The following is an 8,300-nucleotide window of genomic DNA, read 5'->3' on the forward strand; positions in this document are numbered from 1 at the left end:
TGAACCGCCAAGACTTGATGGAATCCATAATTTTCTGTTCACGAAAAAAAGTTAAAAAATCCAAAACTATTTACCACCCTCAGATTTGCAAATTTTTTGAAAAATGGGCTAAAACTGTCACACTGCTGAAAGTTGGGGACTAAAAATGTAACTCTGCATCAATTCCCCCTATAATTGTAACAATGTCTGGAATGGACCAAAATAGCCAAGTTGTGAAAACAACAGGGAGCAAAGGTATCAAATTGTGACATCCCCATATTTCTCGGCCAGAAAAGACCGATTTAATTTATGTTTTTTAAAATAAAATCAGAGAAATCTTTTTAAAAGATGTTGCGGAATTGGTCCCCAAACAACATATGATAAAAGTTCATCAAAATCCTTCATTAAGAAGGTATATATTTTCCATATATATCAAAACCTCGGGATGTCATGTTCCGATACAGATCAAAAGCATAAACAAGACATTATAAGCCTTTCAACAGTTATTTACAACTACTGGCCTATAATCCAAAAATCTCTCGTCGTCCTCCGACTATGCTCGGGGTCCACTACCTGTAATCATAAAAACTGAGTGGGTCGGGCTTGGGAGCCTGGTGAGCATATAGGGTTTTCAACCCACAATAATATACTTATTAAGTTCACCAATCAATAATAACCCTGATTACCCATTCCCGTTGTCCTCACTTTACGTCCCTAAACACCTATCACGAGGGACCTAGCCTAAGGATTATCATCGGGATGGACACTACTGCTAAGGGGTTTCCTCAGCCATACATGTCCTTAAGGCAACCATGAGGGGGATGGAGTACGCCAATGAACATTTAATTCATCAACACCTACAAGTTGGGAACCTGCTAGTGTTCCACTGGACTATCTAGAAAGTCCGTCGTCGTCATCTATACTCCGCTAGATGACTACAACAACAACATCGAGGCCTCTCACCATTTTAACACACATCAACTATTTCATCTACCCAACATATTTTGTAGATAAAAAGCATATACAGTTTAAAACTTGTATAAATCATCAATTCAACAGTCACCTCGAATAAACAATTAGCATATTTACACATAACACGTATTTCAAGGTAAATACTTCATATCTATGTGTAAATTGAAAGTAACTACACACTCACGTATTTTGGTGAAAATCGGGCAGCAATTCGTTTCCTAAAACGATCGTTTCTAATAAAACCAGGAGTTTTATTGAGAAACCGGGCTCTGCAAAAGTCGGGCTTCGAAACCGAAAAGATAAATTTTCCGAGCTTCTCGGGCACTTCGTGGAGTATTTCGGGCTTTACAATCGATACCGGGGCTTTACGGGATGTTAAGATGAAGAAAATAGGGGTTTAGGGGTTAAATATGGTAAAGTTTCAAAGTTACCCGGGAGGTCTTGCACCCTTCTATTTATAGGGGCGAGGCTTCTGATCCAACGGCTAGAAAGAGGACACGCGTCGCAGATCCGAAGGCTCGCACGAGGCTGCGCATGGCTCGCACATGGGTCGCACCTGCGAGGGCTCGCTGGCAGCTTCTAAGTGGACCGGAGTCTACAGGCGCACATGCGAGGTTCAGATCTAGGCTATGCGAGGCTCGGAGCTAGGCTATGCGAGGCTTGGAACACGCGGCAGCAGGGCGAAGCTTCGGCTGGAGAGCTGGCTGCTTCGGATTGGGCCTCCTCCTCGGTCGAATCAGGATCCGACACGTGGCTTCACATGACTCAGCAGCTTCGGTGACTTAGCAGCTTGGTGACTCAGCAGGACACGTGTCACATTCTAAGCGAGGGTGACGTGGCAAAGTGTGACTATGTGAATTTTCTCGATTTTCGCGCCAAAACTTCTAAAATCCATAACTTTCACATACGAGCTCCGTTTTTGACGTTCTTTATATGCACGCGTAGCTAAAATTACGCTCTACAACTTCCGTTTAGACTTCGTTGGAAAATTTTGAGTTTAAATTTTATATTATTATTTTTAACAGACCGGGACAGGAAATCCGTAAAAAAATCATAACTTCTTCATCCGACGTCCGTTTTCGTCAGACTTTTTACCGTTGTTCTCCTAATGACAAGACCTTCAATTCTCGTTTAGGTTGTGTCGGATAAAAATCGCTCGATCTAAAATTCGAGTTTTTAGTTGTCTACTGCTAAGCTGAAACTTCGAAAAATCATACCTTCCTCATACGAAGTCAGATTTGGGCGTTCTTTTTATGGAACTTCTCGGTTTAACGAATACTACGAATTTCGTTTAGATTACTAAGGCTAAAAAGTGGTTTATCGAAAACTCATTTTTTACGACATTCAGCACCGTGCCGGTTTTGTCGCGAAACTTCGACAGGTCATAACTTCTTCGTTATAACTCGGATTTTGGTATTCTTTATATCCCCGAAATCCTTGTTTCGACCACTACAACTTTATGTAAAGATATCGAGCTTATCTCACACTTTAATTTTGACGCTTATTTTAATTCTTAATTAATTAAGCCCTAATAATTAAGCATAAAACACATAATTCACATTATATTCACATAATTCCTTTTCATTTCTTCAAAATGAGTTACAAAGGTTAACCTAGACTATCAACTCAATATAAATGCCTAGGCTAGAAACACGAGTGTTACACAAATCATTGAAGTTGCAGGGACCAAAAATGTAACATTGTGTCTTCTTCCCCATATATCGACTCATTAAAAGAATCCACACCCAAAGCGACTGGCATGGTGACTTCAAATGGACGAAACCACAAATCCTATTCCGATCAAACCTTTTGTTCGCATTTCTTATGTTCGTGGGAGTTTGGAATCCAGGCCAATTCCAATTACGAACCTATTTGAAGTCAGATGCGAATCATTGTCGACCGGAAGCGAATCTCAGGTTCGCTTCAAATGTTCATGTCTATGACCTTCGCTTCTATGAGTTCCGCTTGTGATTGTAAGGTTCGTTTCCTGTTGATTGCACACCCAAAAAGTGAACCCAACCGAACGTTCGGTTCCATTCGGTTCCAAGCATAATCATGCGAACCCAAGCTCATTCCAGGTTCGTTCCAAGTCCATCGATTATAAACCTGATGCAAATGCATGTCGACAAACGTTATGAGTGCGAGCCCAGAAAAAACGAGCTTCGATCGTTGGCAGGTTAGATGTTCGTTCATAGTTCACCCCAAATAACTGTCAATTTTGACTTTTTAGTTGACTAGCAATTTCGAATAGATACACACCTATTTCAACCGAGTTCCAATCACGAATGCGAGCCATACTCCCAATTACCTTCGCAGGTGAGACCATTCTTTACGATTTTGTCTATTAAAGTCGAAACACAATTGAGTTCCGATTTCATTCGTTCTCATGGCCTAAGGAACTGAAACATTCACTCCTTTTAATTTTATAGTTGCATCAATATCCTTTGCAATTTTGAATTTTCTCAATCCGATCGATGCAAAGCTATATTCCAACATTGCCTTCGTTTTGCTATTTAGCTCAAACTCCAATTGTGAAGGCTATGCAAATATTGGATTCGATCAAAACAATGGATAATCGTTCGAATTTTTCCTTTGTAACCCATCAATGTGATTTTGACTTTCATAGATAGAAACCAACAATCGACAAACATCGTTTATTTTTCCAAATCGATTTTCAGATTAAATGGAGATGTCGAATAGCATATAACAAATTCATCGATGATCATAAACATGAAATCTCATCAAAAAATTCAATCATTCATTCAATCGGTAAGGATTTTCAAATAAACGTGAATGATAAGAAAGTGAAATTGAAGTCAAACAATAAAATTGAGAAACCAATTGATTGTAATCAGAACTTAATGCAATCGATTTTAACAATGCTAAGCAACGACCGAGATAGATGATGAAACTGAACAATTAGAATTTAGAATCGATACGCAAAGCAGATGACGCACACAAGAACTCGAATATAATCTTACGGCCAAAGAATAAAAAAACTGGATTATCACGCCTCATAAATAGTGACGGATTGAATTATTGGGCCAAAACAAAAGTGAATACAAACTGATCTGGTTGGCTTAAAACAAAGGAATAAAATCAATTGATTTAGGATTCAGCAAATGATCTGATCCAATATGAACAGAAAAATAAATCAGATTAAAAAAAATACCAGATGAACAGTGGATGAACACTATAAATTTCCATGAACAGTAGCTTGAACAAAATTTTGATTCCAAGACGCCAAAACACTAGTAATCTTCACTACTTTGTGCAGAAAATCATCAAATCAAGAACCGATACTTCAAAAATCAGTAGATCTTCAAAGACCCGCTCTGATACCACTTGATAGGATTAAAACCCTAATCAAGATTTGATGAACAAGATGCGGAAAAATAAGAACAAACACAAATATGAAGATTAGGTCGAATGATCACTTGATTTATTCAAAACATGAGGAATAAATTACACTTTCAGCATAGACTAAAGAATCTAACACTACATAAGAAACCTCACAACGTGGCGGCTACATTTTGCCTCACTCTTAACCCTAATAATGAATAATACATGACTATTATAGGGAAAATACAAGTCTTGGGCTTTTAACCTACACTTCATCAAGGGGCCCATTGCCATCATCCATGGAGTACTTTGAAACCCTACAACTTGATCATTCGTCTCTATTGCTCTTAGCAAGAGGTTTTATGAGTCTTCGGGGATATTGGATTGCTCTTAGCAAGAGGTCGGGATTGCTGACGACCGATCTATCTAGGCATTAGAGGTTTTCAGAGATTGCATTTTGAGATTGTATGACAAGAGTTTCCTTGTGGATTTGGTTCTCATTCCATTGCGTGGGAACAAGGTTATCACCGGCATGGATTGGCTGAGCCCTAATGGGGCGGTGATTGACTGTGCGCAGCAGTGGGTGCGTGTCAGGACCCCAAGTGGGGGAGAGCTGGTGATTCAGGGCGAGAGGCCGCAGCGTGGACCAACTTTGTGTTCGGCAGCAAGGACAATGTGCTACCTTTAGCAGGGATGCGCATGATATGTCGCCTACATTATGGATACCCAGGAGGCGGGTAAAGTGGTTGTGAGTAATGTACCAGTGGTGCAAGAGTACTCGGACGTATTTCCAGAGGAGCTGCCTGGGATACCTCCGGAGAGACAGGTGGAGTTCAGGATTGACCTAGTCCCTGGTGCGGCTCCGATAGCCAAGGCACCATATCGGTTGGCTCCTCCCGAGATGCAGGAGTTGTCTACACAGCTGCAGGAGTTGTTAGACAAGGTCTTCATTAGGTCGAGCAGTTCGCCTTGGGGAGCCCCGATCCTATTTGTGAAGAAGAAGTATGGGTCGCATCTAATGTATATAGACTACCGGGAGCTAAACAGGGTAACGATGAAGAACCATTACCTACTCCCGAGGATTAATGACCTCTTCGACCAACTACAGGGGGCATCTTGGTTTTCCAAGATAGATTTGCGTTCAGGCTACCACCAGATGCGAGTATGAGATGAGGATGTTCAGAAGACTACTTTCCGAACTCGCTATGGCCACTACGAGTTCATGGTGATGCCCTTTGGGCTCACCAATGCCCCTGCCACATTCATGGCCTCATGAACCGTGTATGCAGACCGATATTGGATCGGTCTGTGATAGTCTTTATAGATGACATCTTGGTTTACTCCAAGACGCAGGAGCAGCACGAGGAGCACTTGCAGGAGGTGTTAGATACCCTGAGGAGGGAGAGCTTGTACGCAAGTTCTCCAAGTGTGAGTTATGGTTGTGCGAGGTGCAGTTTCTGGGGCACCTTGTCAACCAGAACGGGATTTTAGTTGACCCGGCCAAAGTGGAGGTTGTGATGAGATGAGAGGTTCTGACGTCTCCATCTGAGATTCGGAGTTTCCTCGAGTTAGCAGGCTCTTACTGGAGATTCATACAGGAATTCTATAAGATAGTAGTACCCTTGACTCGGCTGACGAAGAAGGTCGTTCTATTTCGTTGGGGGCCTGAGTAGCAAGCGGCGTTCTCCCACTAGCAGATTGATTATAGTAGAGATGATTGTCTTTGTGATAATTGTCTGGTATGCCACTATCTGTTATGCTATTTGTGCTAGTATGATATGATATTATGTGATAGTGGTAGGAGGGGACTAGTCCCCGGACCCGGTTGAGATATACCAACAGGGTAGATCGCCCACCCATATATGTCTAACAATATGATATGCTATGTTATTATGTGGTAGTGGTAGGGATGAAATAGTCCCCGTAGCCGGTTGAAATAAACCGGAGGGTAGGTCGGGCACACAGATATGCCTGGCAAGGTAGGTTGAGCACCCATAGATGATTGACAAGGGGAAGGTCGGGCACCCCGGTATGCCTAACAAGGGTAGGTTGAGCACCCAGATATGCTCAGCAGGGTAGGCCGGGCAGCCAAATATGTCTGGTAGTATGTTTATTATATGATATGTGGTATGATTGGGGGGGGGGGGCTCACTAAACTTTGTGCTTATAGTTTTCAGTTTTGGTTTCAGGTCCTTCTTCTTCGAAGGGAAAGGAGTCGGCACGGTAGTAGCGCATCACACACACGATTTTCCGCATATGAGATTCTTGGGATTGTACTTTGACATTGTTACTATCTTATGACATGCTTTTGAGACATATGATCGATGGATTTTATGAAATGAAGTAACTTGATGATGTTTTCTATAAATTGTTTTATGACTCAATATATCAGAAATGAAATTTTTGGTCTTGAATTTTAGGATGTTACACACTCCCAACAATCAGAATAAAGTGAGCACTCCATCGTGATCTCTCCCCATTTTCAGATGGGGATGGGTAACGACTGGACCTTGCAGTGAGGCCTCTAATGATCGGCTTTGACCTTCCTACAGGTCAAACACTGCTCCACAAACCAAGCAACTTCCCTTTTCATGCAGGACCACCAGTAGCTCAATCTCAGGTCTCGGTACATCTTCGTAGCCCACTGATGAATAGAAAACTTGGACTTATGTCCCTCCTCCATAATCTGTGACAACCCAAAATTTTCTTTCTAAACAAACCATATCAATCCAATAGAAGTTAGAACAGTTACAGTGAAATCCCAAACTTCGAGTATAAGTTTGGCAGTTTTTCAGGATTTACACTTAAAGAGATATCAGGAGAGTGGATGCACTAGGGTTTTGTGCAACACTGTTATTCCAATACTCTAAGATATTAGAGTTCATTCCGGAAATAAAAATATTTTTTGCCAAAAATATCTCAGGACTATAAATAGAATTCTGAACCAAATTGGTTCATTAGTTACATTTCCAACTAGAGAAAAGCCATTTTCTCTCTCACGGATCTTCGGGTTTTTATCCCAAATTGTGAGTACTTCGATCTAGTTATGTTATATAGCTTAGATTGTGTTTAGAAACATCAATTTCATAACAAAACAACTAGATTCGGGAGTTTACCGCCCAAGAACGTTCTTGGAGAGTAAACTCCAACATGTGGCTTAAATGCTACCTAGTCCTTTCCCCGTGATTTGTAACTACCTTAGACTTGTATGCTAGTGTGTATATGACTAGAAAACATCAAAATCGGAACAAGACACCAAGATTTGGGAGTTTACCGCCCAAGAACACTTGGGGAGTAAACTCCATTTTAAGGGCCAAAAGTGTCCCAATGACCCTCAAAGCTTTAGAACTCGAACTAGAACCCACCATGGCATGTTTAGGACACCAAAAGCAATTAAAATCAATGATGAAAGTGAGTTCACGGCCAAGGAGGTTCTTGGGCCGTGAACTCCATGTTTAGGTGTCAAAATGCCTTGAAACACTTCCTAAGGCTTAGGCTTGAATTAGGACAAGTACCCTAGTGTGTTTGGAGCAAGCAAACACCATTAAAACACCAAGAAAAAGGTGTTCACGGCCCAAGATGTTCCAGGGCCGTGAACTCCATTAAATGGTGCCATAAATCCCCCTAAAGCCTTGAACAATTGCCTTGATGCATTCCTTATTAAATTAGAGGTTTGAAAGCACCATAAACCTTCCCCCAAAGGAGTTTACGGCCGTAATCTCCATGGGATATGGTCCCAGGGCCGTAAACCCCTATAAATGGCGCAAATGTCACCCAAACACTTGATTTAGCCTTGAAACAATTCACCAAACTAGTTGTATAAATGATAGGCTTCAATTAGAGACCTTGTTGAGAGTTTACGGCCAGGAGTTTACTCCCCTGGGCCGTAAACTCCAAAGCATATGGTCATTAGACCATAAACTCCCATTAGAGGCCTTGCACTCCTTTGTTGCAACCCATTAGCCTCCTAGCACTTGACCAAAAGTGTTTTCCCCGCGTTAAAATGT

Source organism: Lactuca serriola, chromosome 5 (assembly GCF_051521515.1).
Source record: "Lactuca serriola cultivar US96UC23 chromosome 5, Lser_US96UC23_V15, whole genome shotgun sequence".
Classification (NCBI taxonomy): Eukaryota; Viridiplantae; Streptophyta; class Magnoliopsida; order Asterales; family Asteraceae; genus Lactuca; species Lactuca serriola.